This window comes from Callithrix jacchus, chromosome 9 (assembly GCF_049354715.1).
Source record: "Callithrix jacchus isolate 240 chromosome 9, calJac240_pri, whole genome shotgun sequence".
NCBI classification, from domain to species: Eukaryota; Metazoa; Chordata; class Mammalia; order Primates; family Cebidae; genus Callithrix; species Callithrix jacchus.
This window is the reverse complement of record NC_133510.1, coordinates 94,124,342-94,152,046: the sequence shown is the minus strand read 5'-3', so window position 1 is coordinate 94,152,046 and position 27,705 is coordinate 94,124,342. Positions and strand designations below refer to the sequence as shown.

The following is a 27,705-nucleotide window of genomic DNA, read 5'->3' as shown; positions in this document are numbered from 1 at the left end:
TATATTAAATAAAAGTAGAGTAAAAATTATTATGTTGTTCATGTTTATAAACTCTACATTTATTCTGATGTTGCAGTAGATTTCTCATAGACACCTTATCGCCTGGATAAATTTTCTTCTGTTATTAATTTGCTGACACTTTTTATTATGAAGTCCCGTTGAATTATCTTTCATAAGTTGTTATATCTCTATTGAAATGATCTTTTGCTTTTTTTTCTGCTGTTCTATTATACATATACTGTGTATAAAAATGAAAGAGGTTTTTCTAGGATAAAGGACTCTTAAATAACATTATAGCCAAATAGAATGTGTAGAATTTGTTTGGATGATAACTGGAAAAAAAATAAAAGTATAAAAGTAGATTTTCAGATAAGTCTACAAATTGAAAAATATATTAGATATTAATTTATACCACAGCATTACTATTAGTTTTGTAAATAATTTTAAGGCACTGTGATTATATAAGAAGCTGTGCTTGATTTTTAAATATATGTATGGATTAGAAAAAGGTGAAATAATATGATAATTGGAATTTTCTTTAAGTTACTTCTGAAAAAATATCTAATATACTAAACAAAGTCCTGGGAGAAATTCTTGAGAGTTTTTAACTTGGGAAATAGATATACGTGCTGCCATTATTTTTCTCTAGAATACATAAAATTTATTTGAGATAGACTTAAAAGAATTAGAATGGGTAACGAGGATAGGATGCCAGGTTCAAGTAGATGTATTTTTATGGTTTTGAATACAAGCTCTACTTCCTCCAGTTAGGTCTGAACCATTTTTCAGAATACAGTAAACAGATACTATGTCTGCATATTAATTAAGAAAAATAAAAAACAAAATGCACAAGAGTATTATTTGTATGTATTTGCTGAAAAAGTATTTATTTGCTAAAAATTTTATATATTTTAGTTCATTTTAAATGATATATTATTTAATTGTGTGAGTGCACACCTTTTAAAAATTATTTTAAATCATTATCTTGTTTTTGAGTGTTTTTTCCCCAGAATTTGCTTTTAAGAGTACTGAGCTATGAACATTATTGCACATGTCTAAAAGAGCACATGTAAATCATATCATTTGAGTATACACCTAGCAGTTGAATTGCTAAAAAATTGGACATGTATAAGTTTATAATTATGAGATTATGCTAAATTGTATTACCAACATTTTTCCAATTGAATATATAATTTTCGCTCTGACAAAGAACGGATCCAGGTAGATTGACATCTTCCCAAACATTTTTTATTGTCAGATTTGTTTTTCATGTTACATTTTTTGTTCATTAAAATGAGTGTCCAATATTATTTCATTGTGGCTATGATTTTTATTTCTTTGAAAACTAATAAGGCCAAACATTTCTTTATATATTCTTGGCCACAACATTTCCTCTTTTTTTAGATATCTATTTATGCCATTTTTTTCTTGGGCTACTTAAAATTTTCCTATTGATTTATATAATTTCTTAATATATTCTTAATACTAATCTATTTTGATTATGTATATTGCAAATTTTTTGTACAGGATCACACTCAGTATATGCTTAATTAATTAATATTGAATTAATATTCACTGTTTTAATACAAGATTTTGCATTCAGCAGCTGGATAGCTTTGACAAAGCCATTAAATTTCTTTGAATTTCAATCTTCTCTGTTTAATACTTATAATATTTCATCAATTTTGACTTCACTGTTTAGTTTAATGAGAAATCGAGATAGTGGAGACATTCAAAAGCATTCTATACAAGTGTAGTGTTATTTCTCTTTTGAATATTAAATAAAGATTGATGATGCTACATACATACAAATCACATACAACATAGAAGATAAAATGATAGAGATAAATGATATATTAGATTGGTGCATAATAAATAGATACAGCTATATTTTACCAGTAAAAGAAATACTATACTACAGTGTTTCTACTATTCCATCAACAAACCATAACACATATAATTTTTTCTGACACTGTAACCAAATAATATTTCTTAGAAAATTCGTTTTTTAAATTTTAATCATAAAACAATCTCTATTTAATTCACTTTACATTTTTCTTGGAGTAAAATTTTAAGAAACAACATTATATTCCAGATTCATCACACTTTAAATAAGTATAAGAAAAAATTTTCTCTGTTTGCTATATGATCCCATTCAAGTTTTGCTGAATTATTCCTCCAAAGAAAGGTACCTATGTCCAGATATTAAAGTGCAATATTTCTGAAGTTGTTTCACCAAGTTGCAGCTAATAACACATAATGGATAGAAGGAAAATTATATGTCCATAAAATTTATAAAACAATTTGTTTAAATTACTCCATTAAATTTTTTCAATCCTCTGACTTAGGCTCACTCAAATGAATGACTTTTTTTAGAGTAAAAAAGGGCACATTATTAAAATCATATAGCATATAAATAATAGGATTATTAGAATTTAGGCATTCTGACTGTAATCTAGCTCTTTCTAATATCACAAGAATCATCCAAGTATTTTGATATCAGTCAAGCCTTTAGTATTTCTGAAGGTAAACTTTTGTGCCTTTATTTCTCAACCCTATCTGTATTTCAAACGTATTTTTTTGTCAAAATTAAGATTTAGCCAGTACATATATATTCTTCAATATGCACTGAGTATTTCTGTAAGCACCTTTGATGGATTATTTATTTAATTATAACAGCAACACTACTAGGAAGTTAAATATAGATATATTAGAGAATTGAGTAAGTTTGGAGCTAGGGTTTAAACCTAAACACTGTACCTCCAGATTTAAGGTTCTTGCCCATGATGCAATCCTGCTCCTATCAAACTAATGGTCTCCTTACAACTTTAGCAAAGAGCTTTGTACAAGTTAACACAAAAGAAGAATCACACAAGAAATGTTTATAAAACAATTTGTAAATAATTAAATTTCGAAATTCTTAACTTGATTGTTTTGATATATATCTTGCAAAACTATCATAAAATCATTTCTTACTAGTTGAAATTATTCATCAGATATATACATAAAACACATCTAATAAAATTTAAAGGAGTACACTGATATTTTTTGAAACTAGAAAAAGGGTACATGGGAGGGGAACATCACACACCAGGGCCTGTTGAGGTGTGGGGGGCCTTGGAGGGATAGCAGGGTGTGGAGGGATTGGGAAGAGAAAATATTAGGAAAAATACCTAATGTAAATGACGGGAGGATGGATGCAGCAAACCACCATGGCATGTGTATACCTATGTAGCAATTCTGCACAATCTGCACATGTACCCCAGAACTTAAAGTATAATAATTACAAAAAAGGAAAAGAAAAAAAATGCCTAAAGCAGCAACTCATTAATCTCAAACATAGCCAGATAAATATATCTTAAAAATTATTGTTCTAGATTTAGTGAGTATCTATTAATTTAAAAATAAAAATATTATTGCTCTATGAATTTAAATAAGCAGGAGACATTAAATCAATATAATATAAATCATTATTCACACCACTATAATTTCTAAAATTACCTAGGTAATTTAAGACAATTTTATTTCATCTATTACTAATTGAATATGTTGTGCTCATTCTATTAACTATTTCAACTTACTAAAAATCTGGTAGACAAATGAACAAAACATTTGATATAAGTAACAGTTTTCTTTTTCAAAAACATTTTTTATAGTTCTTGAAGTTTAAAGTTTAATTATTACAGGATATTGTTGGAACTAACTATTCCCTTCATATTTGGACCATCTCATTAACAGTACATTCAATCTTTTTTCATCTCAAATATTTTATAGCTATTTAGGACCTATATCTTTTGTATTTCTCTGAAAATGTGAAAGACTTAGTGGTCTTCATGCTGTGTGTTTTTAGCTGCTTCATTTATGTTTTCTCACGCTTTTATATTGATCATCTCACATTACTTCTTTCAAGGAGTTCTGGGTCTTGGACTAACTCAAGACTGGAAAGCAAGTAAGTGTTCTTGATTCTCTATAAACGGAACTTACATTAGGTGTAGTGGTGGTTTTGATTATGTAAAATATTAAGACATGAATGAAATGCTCATCTGTCTACTACCGTGAGAATTTGGGGTAAGTTTCCTATTATAACAACATTATCTATTTTGCTGCTACAATTGAGTCACTCCCTGAATTCTGACACCTCATGATCCTAGTACCTTTGTTGAAATCAGGAAGCACATTTCACCTTTAGGATCCTTACTCCTTAAAAAGAATATGTATTATATACATGGATATAATGAATACTGCTGCACACTTCCCAGTGTACTTCTTGAGAGCCAACAGAATGTAGTGTTTTCTGTGCCCTCTTAGATGTATATTATAAGTTAGCAGTTTACACATAATACATTTACTTGAACAGCCCTATTTACTTAAAAAAGACACATCCAGCATCTTAACTACTTTTATCTAACCAGTTTAATAATGAATATCATTTCCTGTTCTAGGAAAGACTGAATTCAGGATAAGTAAAAAATGAGAAGGTACTGAAACCTTCAATCAAAATTAATATTACATTTTGTCTTTGGAATAACAACCTTAGAATCCATTACCAAAATCTATTTCTCGCATTTTTGCCAATGTCTATGCAGGGACAAAAAAAAATCTCAGGGGGTTACAATAGAAATTATTATTTCATGTCCATAGTTAAACCTTTTATCTACATTCCTCAGGAACTATGGGTCAGCTGTGTTGCTACTCCACGTACAGTCTTTTTTTTTTTTAATTTATTTTTTTTAAGAGAGAGAGAAAGAAAGAAAGACAGAAAGACAAAAGAAAGAAAGAGAAAGAAAGAAAGAAAGAGAAAGAAAGAAAGAAAGAAAGAAAGAAAGAAAGAAAGAAAGAAAGAAAGAAAAGAAGGAAGGAAGGAAGGAAGGAAGGAAGGAAGGAAGGAAGGAAGGAAGGAAGAAAGAAAGAAAGAAAGAAAGAAAGAAAGAAAGAAAGAAAGAAAGAAAGAAAGAAAGAGGAAGGAAGAGGAGGAGGGAGAGAGAATGGGAGTGTTGCTTAATTGCCCAGGCTAGAATGCAGTCTAAAAATGGGTATTGAAAACCTCCCTTATACCATCAATTGTGCTTAATAATGGCCAACCAATATTTCATTTAAACCTGTGAGTAGGTATGATGTGGTACTGATAAGAGTGCTTATCTTGTGTGTTTAAAGAGTTCTATAAATGTTTATTAAGTTTACTTGTTCTGGGTCTGAGTTCAAGTCCTGGATATCCTTGTTAATTTTCTGTCTCATTGATCTGTCTAATATTGATGTTAAAATCTCCCACTACTACTGTGTGGGAGTCCAAGTCTCTTTACAAGTCTTATGTATCCTGTATTGGGTGGATACACATCCAGGATCATCAGCTCTTCTTGTCGCATTGATCCTTTTACCATTATGTCCTCTTTTGATCTTTTATGCTTTAAAATCCATTCCATCAGAGGCAAGAATTGCAACCTCTACTTTTTATTTATTTATTTATTTTTGCTCTTCATTTGGTTGACAAATCTTTCTCCATCCCTTTGTTTTGACTCTTTATGTATCCTTGCATGTAAGATGGGTCTGGATGCAGCATACTGATGGGTTTTGGCTACATCTTTTGATTGGGGGATTTAGTCAATTTAAATTTAAAATTATTGCCATTTTATGTTAGCTGGCTATTTTTCCCATTAGTTGATATAAATTCTTCACTATGTTGATACTCTTTACTTTTTGGTATATTTTTAGAAAGGCTAATACTGGTTGTTCCTTTATATATGTAATGCTTCTTTCAGAAGCTCTTGTAAAGCAGGCCTGGTGGTAATGAAATATCCAAGTACTTGCTTATTCACAAAAGATTTTATTTTTCCTTTGATTGTAAAGTTTAGTTTGGCCAGATGTGAAATTCTGGATTGAAAGTTCTTTTCTTTAAGGATGTTAAATATGGCCCCCACTCTCTTCTGGCTTTTAGGGTTTCTGCTGAGAGATCTGCTGTAGGCTTCCCATTGTGGGTAACCTGACCTTTCTCTCTGGTTGCCCTTAGTATTTTCTCCTTCATTTCAACCCTGGTGAATCAAATGATTACGTGCCTTGGGGTTGGTCTTCTTGAGGAATATCTTTGTGGTGTTCTCTGTACAACCTGGGCTTGAATATTGTCCTGCCCAGGTTGGGAAAGTTTTCCTGAATAATATCATGAAGAGTATTTTCCAGCTTGGATTCATTCTCTTTGTTGCATTCAGGTACACCTATCAAATGTAGATTAGGTCTTTTCACATAGTCCCATATTTCTTGGAGACTTTGCTCATTCCTTTTTATCCTTTTTACTCTATTCTTGTCTTCTCGTTATATTTCATTAAGTTGGTCTTCAACCTCTGATATCCTTTCTTCTGCTTGAGCAATCGGCTGTTAGAACTTGTGCATACTTCACAAAGTTCTCGTGTTGTATTTTTCAACTCTGTTAATTCACTTATATTCCTCTCTATATTATCTATTCTTGTTAGCATTTCATCAAACCTTTTTTCAAAGTTCTTAGTTTCTTTGCATTGGGTTAGAACAAGTTCCTTCAACTCCCAGAAATTTCTTATCATCCACCTTCTGAAGCCTGCCTCTGTTAATGGAACCCAGTCTTTCTCCATCAGGCCTTCTTCCATTGCTGATGAGGAACTGTAATCCCCTTAGAGGGAGAGGCATTCTGATTTTGGGTATTCTCAGCCTTTTTAGGCTGGTTTCTTCCCTTTATTATAAATTTATCCATCTGTTGTATTTGTAATTACCACCTTTCTAATTAGGTTTCTGAGTGGATGTCCAATTTATTGATTCACCAGCACTGGAATCTGAGCAACCCACTGCGCTGGCTAATCCATGTACAGTCTTACTCCAGGGCCAAAGATGAAAGAGGAGACATTGGGAACTTTGGTTTCAATGGCAGAGGACAGAAGTGCAAAGCTCAATTACATAATAATATAAAATGTTTCCATTGACATATGGCACACATTAAGTTTTCCCACATTCTAGTGGCCAAAACAAGTCAAAGCTCTAAGACTGACAATAAGGAGATGAGTTATAGCTAGGATGTTGACATGTAATCCTCTCAAAGAGGAGCAAACAACTATTGGATTTTTTTGGAAATAAAACAATATTCATAAACAATGACAAATCTTATCAGTGTTTGGATTTGAAGATAAAGCATTGCAATTGGAATGCCCTAAGCACTTGCTAGGAAATGATTCTAGTTAGAGGTTAGGTTAAAACAATCTGTGTGTATATGAGTACATTGGCTTCCTCATGAAAGAAAAATTTTTTAGACCAGGACATTCAGTATTTTAAGAAAGGAGTGAGAGATGTGGCAGTTTACTCAGTTGTCAAGGCTTAAAAATTCAGACAAACCAGTCTTCTGATTGTTTTACATATTCACATTCTTCTTATTTGGGTCTGATATGGTTTGGCTGTGTCCCCACCAAAATCTCATCTTGAATTCCCATGTATCAAGGAAAGAACCCTGGTGGGAGGTAATTGAATCACAGGAGCAAGTCTTTCCTGTGCTGTTCTTGTAATAGTAAACATTACAAGAATCTCATAAGATCTGATGGTTTTAAAAAGTCTCATAAGATCTGATGGTTTTAAAAAGTCTCATAAGATCTGATGGTTTTAAAAAGAGGAATTCCCCTGCATAAACTCTCTCTCATTTTTTGCCTGCTGCCTTCCACATAAAATGTAACTTGTTCCTCCTTGCCTTCCACCATGATTGTGAGGCTTCTCCAGACACATGGAAATGGAGGTTCTATTAAACCTCCTTCTTTTTTAAATTGCTCAGTCTTGAGTATGTCTTTATCTGCAATGTGAAAACGGACTAATACAGTTAATTGGTACCAGAAGTGGGAAGATTCTGAAAAGATACCTGAAAATGTGGAATTGACTTTGGAACTGGTTAACAGGCAGAGGTTGGAACAGTTTGAAGGGCTCAGAAGAAGAGAGGAAATTGTGGGAAAGTTTGAAACTTCCTAGAGACTTGCTAAATGGCTTTGCCCAAAATGTTGATAGTGGTATGGACAATAAAGTCCAGGCTGAGGTGGTGTCAGATGAAAATGAGAAACTTCTTGGGAACTAGAGCAAAGGTGACTTTTGTTATATTTTAGCAAAGAGACTGGCAGCATTTTGCTCTTGCCCTAGAGATTTGTGGAATGTTGAGGTTGAGAGAAATTATTTAGGGTATCTGGTGGAATAAATTTTTAAACAGTAAAGAATTCAAGAGTTGACTTGGGTACTGGTAAAAGCATTCAGTTTTAAAGGGAAGCAGAGCATAAGTTTAGAAAATTTGCAGCCTGACAATCTGATAGAAAAGAAAATACTATTTTCTGAAGAAATATTTAAGCCAGCTGCAGAAATTTGCATAAGTAATGAGGAATTGAATATTAATCCCTAAGATAATGGGGAAAATGTCTCCAGGGGATGTCAGAGGTCTTCATGGCAGCCCCTCTCATCCCAGGTCCAGAGGCCTAAGAAGAAAACGTGGTTCCATGGACCAAGCCCAGGGTCCCCATGCTGTATACAGCCTAGGGACTTGTTGCTCTACATCCCAGGTACTCTAGCTGTGGCTGAAAGAAGCCAATGTAGAGCTCAGGCTGTGGCTTCAGGGGCTGAAAGCTCCACATCTTGGCAGTTTCTGTGTGCTATTGAGCCTACAAGTGCACAGAAATTAAGACTTGTGGTTTATGAACCTCTACCTAGATTTTAGAAGATGTATAGAAATGCCTGACTTCCCAGGAAAAAATTTGCTGCAGGGGTGGGGCCTTCATAAAGAACCTTGGCTAGGGCAGTGCAGTGAAGAAAGGAAATGTGAGGTTGGAGTCCCCACACAGAGTCCCTACTGGAGCACTGCCTAGTGGAGCTGTGGTAAGAGGAGCACCATCCTCCAGACCCAAGAATGGTAGATCCTCTGACAGCTTGCATTGTGCACCTGGAAAAGCCACCAACACTCAATTCCAGTCTGTAAAGGTAGCCAGGAGGGAGGCTATACTCTGCAAAGCCACAGAATGTAGCTGCTCAAGACCATGGAGACCCACATTTTACATCAGTGTGACCTGGATGTGAGATATGGAGTCAAAGGAGATCATACGGGAGATTTAAGATTTGATTTTGGACTTGCATAGAACCTGTAGCCCCTTTGTTTTGGCCAATTTCTCCCATTTGGAATGGCTATATTTACCCAATGCCTGTAATCCCATTGTATCAAGGGGACTTGCTTTTGATTTTTCACAGGTTCATAGGCAGAAGGGACTTAGCTTGCCTTGTATTAGACTTTAGACTGTGGACTTCTGATTTAATGCTGAACTGAGTTAAGACTTTGGAGGACTATTGGGAAGGCAGGATTGGTTTTGATATGTGAAACGGACATGAGATTTGGGAGGGACCAGGGGCAGAGTGATATGGTTTGGCTTTGTCCCCACCCAAATCTCATCTTGAATTGCCATGTGTTATGGGAGGTACCTGGTGGGAGGTAACTGAATCATGGAGGCAAGTCTTTCCGGTGCTGTTCTCATAATAGTGAATAAGTCTCAGAAGATCTGATGTTTTTAAAAAGGGGTGTTTTCCCACACAAGTTCTCGCTCTCATTTTCTGCCTGGCACCATCCACATAAGTTGTGACATGCCCCTTCTTGCCTTCCACCATGATTGTGAAGCTTCCCTAGCCACGTGAAACTGTAAGTCCAATTAAACCTGTTTCTTCATAAATTGTTCAGTCTCTGGTATGTCTGTATCAGCAGCATGAAAACGGATTAATACAGGGTCTCATTCATTTTACATTAATACCATAGATTTCATCTAAGATATTTGATGAGATTGTGAATTTGATTAATATTGTAACTTATAATCTTACAGATTGGTTTTTACAAATCTCATGTCCGTTTCACATATCAAAACAAACTTTGTTCTTGTTTTTTACTATGGCAGTGCTCTGGCTTTGTTTATAAGAGAACATCTAATATAATAAGAAAAAGTATATACCATGGAATGAAAATTTGGAATTAGAAACTTAACGTTTTCATTCTTTTTCTCAGATTCTGTAGGACCGCTACCAGTAACCACCCACCACACAGATGCTGAGTTACTCTTATGTTCATTTGTTCTGTGGCTCAGCCACAAGTTCTTGCTAAGATTTGTCTTGGATGGTCATTTCATTTTAGGTCACAATAAGTCATAATTTAACCAATTATAATTTTGAAAACCCTGAGATTCCAGATACAAATTTCCATTTGTTAGCATTTTACTATCCTTTTTTAAAAAGTAATTAATATAATACTTTCAAGGAAAACTATAGCATGAGATTTGGAAAATGGATGGAAGCAAGCAAAGATATGCCATACGACCAGTCTGATTAACCCATTGATGCTCCCATTGCTTAACAACTTTTGAACTCTACTACTTAGGTTTCTAATTTCACATTCAATTTCATTGACAGATATACCTAATGTAAAATACTAACGTTTTAACTGCAAGAGAATATGGGATAGTGAGGGTGTCATTTTTCTACAGTAGGCTGTGAATCTCCCAAGTACTCTCATAAATCAGAGGATAATTCAAGCAGGCAGATCTTAAAGCAAAGGCAACAAAAATAAATGGCATTTATCTGTTTTATATACTTGTGACTACTCATACATAGAAAGGTTATTTGAAGTAGATACAAAGAATATTAATAAAGTAAGTTCTGATAGCTAGAATAAGAACTTTATTTTATAGTCTAAACAAAATTATGGCTTGTTTTTATAGATAAAAGTTCACTGGAACAGAACTATACCTGTCATTACCTATTATTTTTTGCATGTTTTTACTCTACCGCAGCAGGATTGAGTAGTTGAGACAGACCATATGGCACAAAAAGTCTAGAATATTTATTATCTGATCTTTACAGTAAGAGTTTGCCAACCTCTTCTACTGATTATTAATATTCTCTGAAATTATGGAGACAAAGCATTAACTATGGTGGTAGTCTTACAGATAATTTTAATTTTCATTATAATTTTAATTTAAACATTTTTTGCAATAAAAAATTGACTTTCATTTCTCTTAGAGAAAACTGACATTCCAAAATTGAATAAAATATGAAAGGAAAAATGTTTTTGAGGAAAAGTAACATAACATTGCTAATGAAATTTCTATTAAAAATGTTAGAACAAACACGTACCACACAAGTCAAAAGAACACTAAAATGTGTGCTCAGAAATGAGTTCCTTATAACATTGAGTTTGTTTTTAAAATACATTGATGGTTTTCACTTTCAATAACTTGAGGTAATCAACATCTAGATGAAGAGGTTCTAGAGGCAGTTGATAAACTAACGTACTTTACAGACATAAAAATACATTGTTTTTCTTTAAATAGACATCTTACACTGTAAAGATTTATCTATTTACAAAACCCATTATTTTTCCCACACTATTTTTCCTTTACACATTAATGTTGTATATTTTTCCCACATTTTTGAAGTTACCAGTTTGTGACAAACATAATTTATATTTTCTAAAGTGCTAATTCTGCTTCATAAAAGGAAATGCAACCAAAAAGCAAATCTCTGTCATTAAGCAACAGCGTTTTCTCTTGAGCTGTGGACTGCAAAATGATATAGAAACAGCAGAAGCAATAAATTTAGAGCATTTGCAATTTTCAAGCAGTTTCCATAATAACTAGCCAGAATGTTTGCTTTGCTTTTTGGCTAACCATCAGCTTTCACATAAAGATTATATCTCTTTATTGATCTGTGTGTTGAAATGAATCATGAAAGTTTTTTTTTTTTTTATCTCCTCTCTCTCAAGAGTGGATTTTCAATACTATGGTTTGGTGGGAACTAGCTAGAAAATTGTATTTTAATCCAAATTTTATTTTGTGGGGAAGATGCCTAATAGAAACTTATAAATGGTTACTTTTAGCTAATTAATCAATTATTTAGAGACAGGGTCTCACTCTGTCACCCAGGCTGGAGTGCAGTGGCACAATCATAGCTAACTGCCTCACTGTAGCCTCCAACTTCTGCATTAAAGCAATCCTCCCACATTGGCCTCCCAAATTGATAGGAGTACAAGGGGTGAGTCACCTTGCCCAGTCATTAATGTTGTGATCAAGCATGTATGGACCCACAGCTCTACATAACCCAGCCCCTATAGTGTCATTTTTCTATGGCTCTGCTAAAATTGAACTGTAATAAAAACTCCTGAGACTTCAATTTAAGAAAGAAACAAGAAGACACAAGTAACAGAACTTATTATTTGAGTTAAAATAAAATCCTAACAGGTTATGTTTTTGACAAATATTTAAAGACATTTGCTATTAATATTGCAAGAAAATATTTTTCGTTGTCAATCCTTTTTCCTCTAATATATCAAGGTAAGTTTAAAAAAAAAAAAAAAAAAATGGCCGAGCACACCGGCCGCAGCCCACTGCTCAGTCAGCAGGATGGAGTTTGTAAGAATGACTTCTACCTACCCTGCTGGGCTTGCCCTAGAGGCTCTGAGTGTGTGAAGGGGAAGACAATTATCGCTAGGCTGGAGAACAGAAAGAGCACCCTCAGTCCAGTGAGTTGCAAGCCCAGTGCTCACCCACAGAGACAGAATTCCTGAGCAAACAAACAGCACGGCTCCTCTTCTTTCCAGCTCCAGAGATGACCTCCACCTTCAACCCCTGAGAATGTAAACTGTCCAAGAAAGAAGGGCAAAACTACGACTTCTTCCTGCGAATTGAGAACGACACCAAGGACCACCTGGTCCGGGTGGTTGAGAAGGACAGCCCGGCAGAGAAGTCTGGCCTCCGGGAAGGGACAGAGTTCTTAGTGTCAATGGTGTCTTTGTGGACAATGAAGAACATACACAGGTTGTGGATCTCGTCAGGAAGAGTGGGAATTCAGTGACTTTGCTAGTTTTAGATGGCGATTCCTATGAGAAAGCAGTGAACACATTGGTAGACTTGAAAGAGTTGGGTCAAAGTCGGAATGAGCAAAGTTTGAGTGATAACACACTCTCTCCTGTAAGGAATGGAGGCCTGCAGTCTCGGACCCAGCCCCGGCTCTGCTACCTCATGAAGGAGAGCAGCAGCTATGGCTTCTCTCTGAAAACTGTCCAAGGTAAAAAGGGGGTATACACGACTGATATTACACCTCAAGGTGTGGCTATGAAAGCTGGAGTTCTGGCTGATGATCACTTGATTGAAGTGAATGGAGAGAATGTAGAGGATGCCAGCCATGAGGAAGTGGTTGAAAAGGTGAAGAAGTCAGGAAGTCGTGTCATGTTCCTGCTGGTGGACAAAGAAACTGACAAACATCACCATGAGCAGAAGATACAATTCAAAAGAGAAACAGCCAGTTTGAAACTGTTACCCCACCAGCCCCGAATTGTAGAGATGAGGAAAGGAAGGGACGGCTATGGTTTCTATCTGAGGGCAGGCCCAGAACAGAAAGGTCAAATCATCAAAGACATAGACTCCAGAAGTCCAGCAGAAGAGGCCCACTTGAAGAAAAATGACCGGGTAGTTGCTGTCAACGGCGAGTCTGTGGAAACCCTAGATCATGACAGTGTGGTGGAAATGATTAGAAAGGGTCGAGATCAGACTTCACTGTTGGTGGTAGACAAAGAGACAGACAACATGTACAGACTGGCTCATTTTTCTCCATTTCTCTACTATCAAAGTCAAGAACTGCCCAATGGCTCTGTCAAGGAGGCTCCAGCTCCTACTTCCGCTTCTCTGAAAGTCTCAAGTTCGTCAGATACTACAGAGGAAGTAGGAAATCATAAGCCTAAACTCTGCAGGCTGGCTAAAGGTGAAAATGGCTATGGCTTTCGCTTAAATTCAATTCAGGGTCTGCCAGGCTCATTCATCAAACAGGTACAGAAGGGTGGCCCTGCTGACTTGGCTGGGCTGGAGGATGAGGATATCATCATCGAAGTGAATGGGGTGAATGTGCTGGAGGAAGCCTATGAGACGGTGGTGGATAGAATCCAGAGCAGTGGGAAGAATGTCACACTTTTAGTCTGCGGAAAGCAAGCCTATGATTATTTCTAAGCTAAGAAAATCCCTATTGTTTCCTCCCTGTCTGATCCACTTGACAGCCCTCCAGATTCTAAAGAAGGAACAGTGGTGGAGTTGGAGCTGACTCACACATGACAAAAGAACGAGCCCATAGTACCGCCTCACAGTCTTCTTCCAATTCTGAAGATACAGAGATGTGATGAAAACAAATAATAGCTTCGGCTGTTTATCTGAGAGTTGTTTCTGGGTATTTAATAGGAACCGTTTCTCAAGGAATGAGTTGCCACCTGTTTACTGTCTCTTTAGAAGAAAACCTTCACTGGAAACCATTCATCATGTGTGACTGTCTTCTGTTATTATTATTTGTCTTTCTGGCGGCTATTGCTATCGGCTAATTTATGGTTAACTTAGGAAGACATAAGGCAGGAGCTAAGACTGTTTTCATGTGATCTCTTCCAAGCTTCAACGTAACTGCATTTCTCTGTATGATGTCTCTTACTCCTACAGGCTCCTTGAGCACCAAAGATGATTCCCAACTCTGTATAGGTGACAGCTGCTTATTAAAGCATCTTGGCAGATAAGCCTGTTAAAATTGTACTTTTGTAACAATATTGTGGTTGCTAAATACCATTAACAACTGCCTTTTGAGTAAGCTTGATAGTGTTTTTGTTTTGGATTCACTTTTTATGATTTAACCTTCATTTGCCTCTAGAAACCCAAAATACAATAGAGAATAAGACCTTAGTAATAAAATTCAGAATTTTCTTAAAAAATGCTAAGAAATTAATAATGCTAATATAAACATTCATTTAAATGTATTATTTTGAAAAAGAAGAAGAAAAGTCAAATCTGTTATTTGGACACAGAAGCAAATTGTATTTAAATTGCTCATGAAACTAGCATAGACCTTGGCATATCTAAAATTAAGAGGCCTGTAGAAAGGTTTTGTTTTTATACAAATTAACTCTGATTATAGATCTAAATCATATGGAATGAAACAATTGGTTATGTGACTTAATCACAATAAATAATATTTAATTAGCCAGGCATGGTGGCTCCTGCCTATAATCCCAGAACTTTGGGAGTCCTAGGTGGGTGGATCACGATGTCAGGAGATTGAGACCATCCTGGCCAACATGGTGAAAACCCATGTCTACTAAAAATACAAAATATTAGCTGGGCATGATCGTGTGCACTTGTAGTCCCAGCTCCTCAGGAGGCTGAGGCAGGAGAATGGCTTGAACCCTGGAGGCTGAGTTTACAGTGAGCTGAAATCATGCCACTGCACTCCAGCCTGGTGAAAGAGCAAGACTTCATTTATTTTTATTTATTTATTTTTTATTTTTTTTGAGACGGAGTTTCGCTCTTGTTACCCAGGCTGGAGTGCAATGGCGCTATCTCGGCTCATCGCAACCTCCACCTCCTGGGTTCAGGCAATTCTCCTGCCTCAGCCTCCTGAGTAGCTGGGATTACAGGCACACACCACCATGCCCAGCTAATTTTTGTATTTTTAGTAGAGACGGGGTTTCACCATGTTGACCAGGATGGTCTCGATCTCTTGACCTCGTGATCCACCCACCTCGGCCTCCCATGACTTCATTTAAAAAAATTAATTAGTTATTAGTTTTTCCTGGGCACTATACTAACACTTTATAAGCACATATAAAGAATTAAGTAGTGTGTCCCCATTTTACAGATTAATATATAAATATAATTCTCATAAAAGCATTAAGTAGTATGTCCCCATTTTGCCAATTAATAATATATTTTATATAGAGAAAATAATTTACCGATGGTAACACATTATTATGTATCAGAACAAAAATTTTAACATGAAGGCATTTCTGAAAGTTGAAATCATCACAAAGTCAACTGCCTCTTTGATTTTGCTTTAACAATATAAAGAATAAACTAAGCTAAGAGACTCATAAAAGGGAACCCCAAACCCATCTTCTGATAATAACCCAGAATCTGCTCATCCCATTAGGAAGCCCAAAACATACACTATTTGTTTTGATTTATGTAGCATCTATCAGGTAGATTAGAGCATCAAGCTGTTTCTCTTGTCTCCAAACCTCCTTTACCCTTTATTCTTCCCTGTCTTCTCCCTTTGCTCTCCATTTATAAAATAGGTGGACTTTATTTTACAATGTTCTTATTTCTGGAACTTTATCTATGAGTATAGATATTGTGGAGAAAGATTCTGGTGGTACCTAGTACAAAATTCTTGTACATTTCAACACCTTGCAATATGGTAAAAATACAAAATTTAAATAATTTCAACAATGCTAAAAGAAAATAATAAATTATTTATAATGCTGTAATAAGAAATTGATGCTGTTCACAAGGTATCCCTCATGTTTTAGTAACCTACTAAAAAAATACTTAAATGTTTAAATGAAACCTTACTCAGTGGCAGAGAAATTAGATTTATGGCCAGTTAACCTGTGACATTTAAACTCAAAATTTGTCTAAGTGTGCTTTTCATTTTTCTATTCAGTTCCTTCATTGTCTTCCCTAAGAAGCCCTTAGTCTTGTGTCTAAAGCAAAGGGGATCTGATAATTATTTAGATATGACATCAGTACCAGTTACAAATCCACGTTTAAAAAGATGACCATCATAGTAACCTCAAAGACATTTATATGGCACACATCTGGAAAACAGTAAGTTCTCAATGGGCATTAGTTCTCCTAACTTCTAGAAAGTAAGAGAGATCATACAATCATGGACTGAAGTTGTAGGTCATGCTGATAATCTGGTCTTCAACATAATCTCATTTTATCTAATATTTTCCTCTCTACTCCATATTGATATATAAGAAACACTATAAAAAGGATCTTTCCCCCTTTTGATAGGGAAATTTATTTTTATGGCATGTTTAATTATTTTAAAATTTACCCTTATTGTATTAACTTGGCTATTTAATGGTTTCACTCATTTTTTTTTTCACTTTCTCTAATAACAGATGGGTCTCCCTGATATGGATTTTCTAATTACATTTTTACTCCAACTTTCATTGTTAAATGAAGTATAGATCATGTTGTTACCATTTGCATCTAAAATCCCACTCAATCATTCCCATTACTGGCAGTTGTTCTAATTTGTCCAAATTGACCTTAATAAAAAATATCAATTCTTTTCAAGAATCTTTAGGTGAATTTTGATTTAGTAGAAGAACCAAATGCAGTCTAACAAAGACAGGAAACAAGTATTATTGAAGTGTCCAAAATTTGTTTCATTTAATTGAGTTTAAGTTATTTGTGTTGCTCTATTGCTACAGAGATTTATGCTATTAATTCTAAAGTAAAAAGTAATTAAAACTGTTATCTAGCATCAATACATTACCGTCTTTGATAAAGAATGTCAAATATATTAGATAAAATTCAAGCTAGGTAAAAATAAGAAGATATATATTCATGATATAATCTTCTCCCATAATATCATATAATATAAATATATACTATACTATATTATTTAAATATTAATAATACTGGAATGCATTTAGTATAGAATTATATATACATATTTAGAAAAAAATATATATGCATATGCACGCGTGCGCGCGAGCACACACACACACACACACACACACACACACACCCCTTGACAGTCATAGTAGGTTAGAGTCCCTTGTGAATTAATTTTGACTTTATAGTTTTGTAGTTTCAAAATTAAATAGCATTTTAATCCATTCAAGCTGCTACAATAACTTAGACTGGTAACTAACAAACCATAGAAATGCATTTTCACAGTTCTGGAGAGTGGGAAAGCCAAAAATCAAAACATCAGTGGTAACTGCTCAAGGTCCACTTCCTCACAGATGTCACCCTCTAGTTGTATCCTCACATGATGGAAAAACAAACAAGTTCCCTCAGGACTCTTATAAGGGCACTAATCCCATTCATAAATCTACTCTCATGATGTAACCACTTTTCAAAAGTCACAAACTCATAATGCCATCAGCTTGGGGGTTAGGACTTCCACATATCAATTTAAGAAGGACACAAATGTTCAGACCATAGCACATAAGTATGGAATATAAAATACACAAATATGTTGTTTTTGTTTTAAAAATATCTTTTTGAGTTATTGTCTTCCCCTATGTCCAAACCGCTACTCTTCCTATGGCAAAAAAATGCCCTTTCTTTTTTAACCATTGCCAACTCCATTGTTAACACTACCTTCTATTACATTTGGCTACACTGGAGAAATATAAGAGGTCCGTAGTCAATAGCTAAAAATATTAGTTATTTATCAATATTTGAATGCAAAGGCAGATATATTGGCAGGCAAATATCCCAGGAATTGCTTAAATGTCTTACGAAGCGAATTAAATGTATACGTACTATATATAATATATATTATTTATACTTTATACTATGTATTTATTTACAGGATATATATACACACAAATAAATTACAAGATATATGTATGCACACATTGTATACACACATATACATATATACCTTGCAATTAAAATAGAATCAACATTAATCTAGAGAATGCAATAATTTAGTTTTAATGACTCTGTATAGGGTAGACTAAGGTCATTCTATGAAGTCTGATTCTCAAGCTCTCAGGTCTCTTCAAAACCTTTCAACAAGATTTATTTCTCATAAGGAATCTAATTTAATGCCTTAAAGTTACCAAAGATGAGGAGAATAAATTGTTTTAGTGCCTAGACATTTTTTCTTTAACATACATTGTTAATATCCCAGTCAGAAACCATGTCTAATTATGTGTTCTCTACAGCACTTAGACCTCAATAAATGTTAACTGACAATAGCAAAAAGAAGCATTCCTAATTCCCAGCCTTATTCTTGACTGTTTCAATACTTTCTTACTAGATGTTGTGAATAAGCCAAATCTTTTACACCAATCAAAAGGGAAATAATCAAAAAACAACCCAATTGTCTTTGATTTGAGATGTCCATTTGCTATAAGTATAGCAGGAATTTCTCGAATGATAATGTTTCTTCAAAATTCAGGATTAGAATCTTATTCGTATTTGATATTTAATCTCTCATGAACAGCTCACTGCAGCTTTAACTAGAAACTATTAGAATGTAAGTTATTACAATGACAGAAATCATTCTAAGCTTTGCAATTTTTATATTATACATTATAATTATGTTAAATATAACATTTATTTTCTAATTTTACCTTACACTTAACCTTATACCAAAAAATTATGCAACTGCTGATAAAATTTAGAATGATGTGAAAATGTCACATTTGTTTTCTTTTTAAAAGTTAGTGATTAATGAGACTTTACATAAATGCACATGTGAGGGAAAATGATTAAAAATTAGTTTTCTCCACAAGCACTTACCTGAATCTATGAATCTAAAAAGTTCTATTTAAACCACCATAGATCTCATGAATATGTCAGCATTCTTAATGGTTTGTAGTAATATACAATCAAACCCTAAGAGCAATAAAATAGAATAAAGAGCACATAATTTTCAATGAAATGGATATGTTAAAAGCCTGAAAATTTGTAAGTGAAAAGGCAGAAAAATTGTAACTCACTGTACAAGTAAGTTTGAACACTGAAACATTATGTCAGTGTAGTTATGCCTCTGTAGGATAGCATACTTTTAATAATTAATGGGGACAATAGCAGATTTGCAAACCATAATAATTGGTCTCTATTTTATCTATGAAGATAAATTAATGGGTTAAATAAGAAACACTTGTAAAACACAATGTATAAGTAAATCAGTTTAAAATTCCATTTTCTTAAAACACGGTCTTATCTTAATGGTATTATGCAGAATTTCATTTATGTTTGAATATTTGGGTCACTGTAATTTACACAATTTCCTTAGCACCCTTGGAAAAAGTGATAATAATTTTTAGAGGAAGTTAAATCATGCATTATTGATCCATCTATTAATTTAGTAACAGAAATTTGAGTTATATTCCATGCAAAATATTTTTCAAGGTGGTAGGGATAAAGCTGAAAACAAAATGGATAATTCCTGCCTTAATGGAGCATATTATTGTTTATATATTTTTCTGTGAAATGTAAATACTTCACTTGTTTATTCACATATCTTCAAAAATAACTGAAAAGAGCTATTGAATTACAAATGGAAATATTGAGCCTAAGAAACTTGACAAACAACTCCTAACATAGCATTCCTGATTTCCAGGGAAGTACTGTATTTGTTCAAACATACAGGTTTTCATCACAACATATAAATTTCTAATTATTCTAGAAATAGTTTTTGTTGGTATATGTACTTAATTTTATATTTAATTGATATAGTACTCATCAAAGTGGAATTCTCAAGGAAAAATATCTTAATTGGAAATTTACTCTGATTAAGATTTACTAAAGAAACCTTTATTTACTGTCTTCTTTCTTTTTCACAGATGAGATACCAAATGAAAATTAGAGAAATGAGAGTAAAAGCAGCCATTTTTTCTTCTTATTATATATATTGCCAGGTTTGTGCCTATACATGAGGACTCACTTTAATATAGAACCCACATTAACAAGATATCAAAACAGAAAATAAAGAAGTTAAAGCTTCCCATCAGTTTCATGTAATCATGATACATCATATTCTGTTCTTCTCAAGTATAACAAGGTAAGCCAAGGCACAATAACCTAACATGATGATATTTACTCAGCTAAAACATACGTAAATTTCATCAGCCTTCCTTTGAGGAAGCTTTAAACTCTATCAATGTTCATCATTAATTTATTTAAGTTTTCTGTAAATGCTGCATTTGCAAACTGCCGAAAACACAAAGCTGAAAGGATAAACTACCAACACAATCCCACCACAGAGAAGTGTTGAAAATATGCAATGTGAATTCTCCTCTTTTACCCCAGCCCCAGCCATTTCCTGCTGACCCTCACCAAACAGAACACATCATTTGTATAGAAGTTCCTATCCTTCTCATCCTGGCATTCTTGGTCTCATACACACAACACCATGTGTTAGCTTCCTAGGGCTGCTATAACAAAGTGCAATTAATTGGGGGCTTAAAGCAACAGACATTTATAAGGTCATGTTTCTGGAGGCTGAAAGGTTGAAATCTAGATGTCTGCAGAGTCATATTTCCTCAAAGGGCTCTGGGAAGGCATCTTTTAAGATGTCTTAAAAAGGGAAAAATCCTTCCCCTCTTAGCTGCTGGTGTTTGCTTTTGGGTACCTCCTTGACTTATAGATGCATCATTTCAGTTTCTGCTATTATAACCACATAACATTCTTCCTTGTATGTCTGTGTTTCCTCTTCTGATAACTATATCATCATTTTGGATGTAAGGCCCACCCTGATTGAGTATGACTTTATCTCAGTTTAATACATCTGCAGAGGTACTATTTCCAACTGAAGTCATATTTTGGAGTTCTAAGTAGGCACAGCTTGGGAGGACAGGGCACTATTCAATCCAGTACATACTGTACTTTTATGCATACATGCTCTTATTTATTATTGTTGCATAATTCAGTTTAATTATATCTCCTTTTAAAGAAATTGAAATAAATTGATTCTTCAATATTATTAAGTCTTTCTGGGACCTCAATGGAGAAAATCACATTAGGAAAACAGTGATTAAAAAAAAGTCATTTAACCTGCAAATTAGATAATTATGGGAAAGTTAGTCATTAGTTCTATTGACAAAGATTCTCTCCTTGACCAAACTCCAGTCAGGCTCTTCTGAGTCCTTCTTTTTGACAAAGTTTTGGCCTCAAAAGACTTGCATAAAACACTAGCCTAGTCTCTAATAGCTCAAGGTCACATCCTTAGGATGACCCTAGCCTCCGTTAAAATACGCCTGCCAAGGGAAACTTAGGGCTGCAAAAATAATTTGCCACTTGTTCCAGCCAACATTTGAAGAGAATCTCTGTCTTCCAGCCTCTGTGAGAGGGGAGGTACCTAACTTCAATAAGGGCCAGTTAGCAAACAGGTTGATTTCACTTTTTTGACTCCTGAGACCTCACTCACCCGCCCTCCCCATTACATCAATTTCCCTTTAAAACTCCCAGTTACCTTTTTACAAGGTTCAGTTCATACTGCACTCTTTTCCCAATTACAATATTATTACTGATTAAAATCTGTCCTTACCACTAAAGCTGCAGTGTTTGGCTTTATTTATCTTTTTTATTGTTAAGGATATATAATACTTATACTATGTGCCTACACAGCACATACTATCTTTATAGTGACTTTCATACTGCGTTGAAATTATATGCATGACTATATCTACAGCTAGATTAAAATTTATTTAAGGATAGTAGCTACATCACATATTTTTGAACTGTCAGGGTTTGATATGGTGCCCAAGATACAGTATACATTTAGTGAAAGTCAAAGGTTCAGCCCAAACTGGAATTCAAACATGTCTGGTACACTATTGAAGTAATCTCAGGTTTACCTGCAGAATCAAATATCACATTTACTTGCAAGATCAAACGTTTCTTTTTTTAAGGAAATCAGAAATCGATGAGACAAACTACACAGAACAAGAATTCATTAGAGTGACAAGGGATTCTGAACCTAAGACTGGATCTTTTACTCAGATATGTTCTTTGTGCTAGTCCCTTTTAGACAAGTAATTCCTACAGACTGTAGAGAAACCAAGTTAGATTTAAAAGAGGTATTTCACTAAAAACTATAAATTGTGGGAACATAAACAGCATAGTTTGGCTAGTATTTGACAACATACCAAAAAGAAAGGATGCATCTAATCCTTACTTGATGTGTCTGTGTCTCCAGATCTCTGTCACGTTGAATAATGCCTATACTCAAAAGTGAGAAACTTACTGATGAACATGAGTGATCTCACTCATGCCATCAGCAAAGTTCCAGACATACTTAGAAGGCCATCTGTATGATCTATAAGTTCCAGTGAAATCTGACATTGTATAAACTCATTATTATTCATGGGCTAGTAAGAGTTAGAGAAATGTGGGTTACATGAACTAAAATGGAATATGTTACACTAGGAACTACTGATTTAACAAAGGAGAATGAATTGAGGAATTATTTAAAATGGATCACATTATAAACTTTAGATAGGGTTCTAGGATTTAAAAGATGAGCCAGGTAATCTTACAAGGGCTTTGCAAACTTGTATTTCTATTTGAAAAGAATTACTGTGAACACATACAGGTTTATAAAGAGCTTTGAAAAGTGTCATAATTTCAAACCTGTTAATGCAAAGCAAATCTCTGGTGACTGATTACACAAAAATAGATATTTTTTCAATGTAAAAGCTTTACTCGTACAAATTATTCTTAATGTTTTCCAAAAAAAGTGTAAATTCATGATCATTATTTAACATCAATCAAAAAAAGTATGTCTTTTTAGATTTACTGGATCTAATTATAAACCTGTACTATCTTTAGACTGCATGAACCTAACATTTAGGAGCAAATGTAAATAGCTACAAACTCATAAAATTTATTGAAGTTATATTCTTAACTTGCTAGATTGAAAAATTTAATGCAAAAGCCAGTTACAAAAGTTGTAAGGAAAATTTTTGTTTTTCCTCGTTTCAGTTAATTATAATCTCCCATCAGAGAAAATTGTTTTCATTTGTGCCTTACAAAGTTTTGACCCTTTGTGTATGTTGTTCTATATTCCTGTCTGGTTAAGAGTTTAGCAGCACAACATGAAGCTAAATCTTCTGAGGAAAGCATTTCAAAGTTTAATATTATTACCTGGAGATTGAAATTACAATCATTTCCTAAGAGTTTCACATTTATTTCCATATTCTTTTAGGTAAATTACCTATCCCAATGTTTGAATGAGGGAAGGCAAGATATGAAAAAGACAAAAAAGGAAAAACTTAGCAAAGATCTTTCTCATAAAGAAGAAAAATCTCCCTTTTTTCATGGATGGCCATACCCAAAATGGTGTTTCTCCAAGGAAGTCGTAAAATGGAGTTACCAAAATGTAAGTATATGTGTCCTGCAATTTGGTTAACTGCTGTTTTTCTTCAACTCGAGTGTTACTTTCTTAGAAAACACTTTTCTCTGTGACTATATCATGTTCTCTTATAGCACCATGTTATCTTTAGAAACACTGATCACAGTGATAAAAACAAAACAAAGTTGAACTTCAGGAAGACAGATGTGTGTATATGCTTGCTTACATTGTAGTTGAATAAGCAAAAGAATAAATGATTCAGTGCTGTCAAATTTTGTATCCAGTACATACATTCATAAAGCTACCCAAATGACTCACTCAGTGTAGACAAAATAGATATCAGGCCATCCATGATCAGTAGATTAAAATATCTCTCTCTCTCTCTCTCTCACACACACACACACACACACGGTCCCCACATTTATCAGTTCACCTGTAGAGACAGCCTAATGCTACCCAAATGACTCACTCAGTGTAGACAAAATAGATAGCAGGCCATCTATAATCAGTAGATTAAAATAGCTCTCTCTCTCTCTCTCTCTCTCTCTCTCTCTCTTTCACACACACACACACACACACACACACACACACACACACACACACACAGAGTCCCCACATTTATCAGTTCACCTGTAGAGACAGCCTGACCAGGCTTATAGTGTATGCCTATCAGCATGTCAGTACTTAGCTAAAAATACTGGCTTGGCACATGTCTTCTTTGCAATTATGAGGAAACAAAGAGGGCTTATGCTTATGGAAAACAGGCTGCACATAGCACTTAATCACAGGCTGATCAATATCTTTACTTTTGCAGAGGGAGGAAAAGAACAGCACACTTTTGCTTTTAAAACTACACCTTTGGTGCACAGTTCATTGAAACCCAATTAAAGTGATGTGTCTTTAAAACAAATCAGAGGACAGTTCAAGATCTATCCTTAAAATAAACCACAAGCTTCCTGACCCCATTTTCTCGTGGACATGCCAGCTGTATTTGCACACATGTTGTTTGGGTAAAGTACTAATGTGAGCATTTGTGGAAGTAAGCCATCCACCTAAAACACTGCAAATTTGAGTGTGACTGTGACTTTTTTGTTACACTATAGTACCAAATAGAACCTTGTCTGAGGTGAGAAAAAAATGAGTTAAGTTCAAATGAGACCTTTGTGCACCTTCAGAATTGTTCAAAGCATAATAAAATACAGTTATTGACTCTAGTTTTGGATAAAAAATGTTTGGCTCCATGTATACGTAATTTTTAAAGGATTTTAATGTATAGGTTGCTTTTTAAAAACATTTATAATGTATTCTGAAACTCTTATAAATTTCATTGAGGTAAATAGGAATATTTTAATATAAAGATAAGCAAGCCCCCCCCCACCCCCAACTTCAATAGGCACCTTTGAAGTTTATGGCCACACAGTATGATTTCCAAAACTTACTAATGTTGCAATTTTGAGTGAGGAATACAGGGATTTCCCCACATATGGGGTTGGTCCCTTGCCTGTGAATTTGTAGTCCTACTCAGTACCCAGAGGCAAAGCAGAGTGGTTATAGAGTGAGGCCAGTAAAATTCTGCTTGTTTTAGTGAAAAAAAGAAAAGAAAAAAAAATCTGAACGATTTTTTTCCCGTAGTAACTTCTCAACCCATTGTAATCAGAGTGTGAAGAATTTGATATCAATGAACAATTACAATAGACTTTACTATATGCCAGGACTTTTTGTACAATAACCATATTTCTCAATATAATACACTTATTCTAATGTTGAAAAGATTTAAATTCGGAGACATACATTATCTGCACAGCATCAGGCAGCCAATTGATCTTTGATTCAAATGCAGATCGGGCTTATTTAGACTCTGCTTTTCCTTTTTCTTCATTATCTATCAAACATCCAAATAACTCATGCTACCTTCTGACTGTCAATAATATTGCAAAAATCTGTATTTTTAAATATGGAACGCTATCTAAAATAGATTAAATAATTCCTTTTATTCTTAAATAGTTGCTATCAAATAAATTCTACCTTTTTGGCTTATTGGTCCACATTAGGAAGAAAATGGTCCTCATTAGGGAAAAAAATTTCTATGCTACATGTTACAATAGAGAGACACACTGATGGGATATTTGTGATAATAGAAATGCTTGTTCACATGTTAAGGAGTCTATAGCTACTCTATTTTTGAATTCTGATATCTAATTTGCTGAATTGCTTTTCTTTTTATTAGGCTGTTGGTTGTTAATTTTGGTTCTTGTCTATTTCTGTCTAACTCTTGACCGGGTGGCATTTTCTAAACACATGTCTCTAGAGCTCTTCTAATTTAAAAAAGTAGTTAAACTCTTAATGGAGTGTTACTGCACTCCACCTTCTAAAAAGATGATGAGTGTTCTAACACAGATATGGTGTGTTTGTGTGTGTGTGTATTTATGTGTGCATGTAGATGTGTGTTTGATGAGCCTTTGCTAAGTAGACTCAGTTTCTCAGCTATGGACTCAATAATTAAATTTTCTGGACCAGTGTCCACAGACAAAAGAGGTATTACTCTAGTTAAATATAAAAATTATATTAGAGTGAAATGTATATATCCAACACTAAGCTATTGTTTTAAAAATCATGAAATAGCCATATGCCAAAAAACTACATACAAATTATAATAATTTTAACAAGACTATTTACTAAAATGGGAAAATTTTCAAACATATTTTATACTACCAATTTAGTTCCACTATTTTATAAAGCCTATTATATAAATATGCGCATAAGTAGAATTATTTGTTACAAAAATAACACAGGTTATTGCTTATTAGGATTGAAGTCAATATTTATCCAGAATAAACTAAAAAATAGGCATAGAACTATTACAAAAATACAAATACCATAAAAAATAAAAATAAGTGCTAAAAAATGATTGTCTCTTGGGATAAAACTGGAGAGTAGAGAAGGGCGTTTTCTGTTGTTTTATTGTCATTGTCTTATCTCCTCGACTTTAAAACTACGTGAATATACGGTATGACATTGATGAAACTAAACTACATAGACTAGAATAAAATAAACAATCTGAAGAGATAGGCTTATACTGCAATTTTATCAAAGAACATCAATCACTAACACAATGATCCTTGCTTAGAATTTCTCAGAAGGGAATGATTCCTACCGCAAAACATTGGCATCAAAATGAAAATGCACCTTTTATAAAGCTGTAAGAACAAATGCATCTTTGGGCTTTGTTACAAAACCTCATACAAATTACACATTTAACTAAATAGCACACTTTTTAAATCCAGATATCAATGGATCAATAATTTCTAATAATATCAAATGATATGTGGAAACAGCTTTCCTTTCAAAAGGGATGTAAAAGCTACACTGATATTAGTGAAATATTTCATCTGTCAACATCTTTCAATGATTTTCATTAAGGTAGAGTTTCTATTTCAAGAGATAATCATTTTCAAACAGGTTTTCCATTAAGGCAGATGTTCTAGTTCAGATACATTCCAACTCTATTTTATTACTGATTTTCTGTGCTGATGTTTTATGAGACCAAAGAAATGAAAACCCATATTCCTACAATTTAATGATATAAATAGCTTAGGATATGGCAAATAAAGGAAAATGTGCTTAAATGTATAACTTATTATGAACAATAATATTCTACTGTCTTAGTCAGTTTGGGTTGTTACAAGTACCGTAGATCAAGTGGCTTATAAACAACACATTTTTTTTCTCACAGTTCTAAAGGCTGAAGTCTGAGATCAGGGTACCAATATGTTTAGGTTCTGGCAAGGTGACTCTTCCAGGTTACAGCCTGCTGTCTTCTCCCTGTAGCCTCACATGGGA

At 34.1% G+C, this 27,705-nt stretch overlaps 1 pseudogene; it reads left to right on the top strand.

Annotated features, from left to right (window-relative positions):
• The first annotated feature begins 12,586 nt into the window (after positions 1-12,586).
• On the top strand, positions 12,587-14,173 carry LOC100412867 (Na(+)/H(+) exchange regulatory cofactor NHE-RF3 pseudogene; annotated as a pseudogene).
• The last annotated feature ends 13,532 nt before the right edge of the window (positions 14,174-27,705 follow it).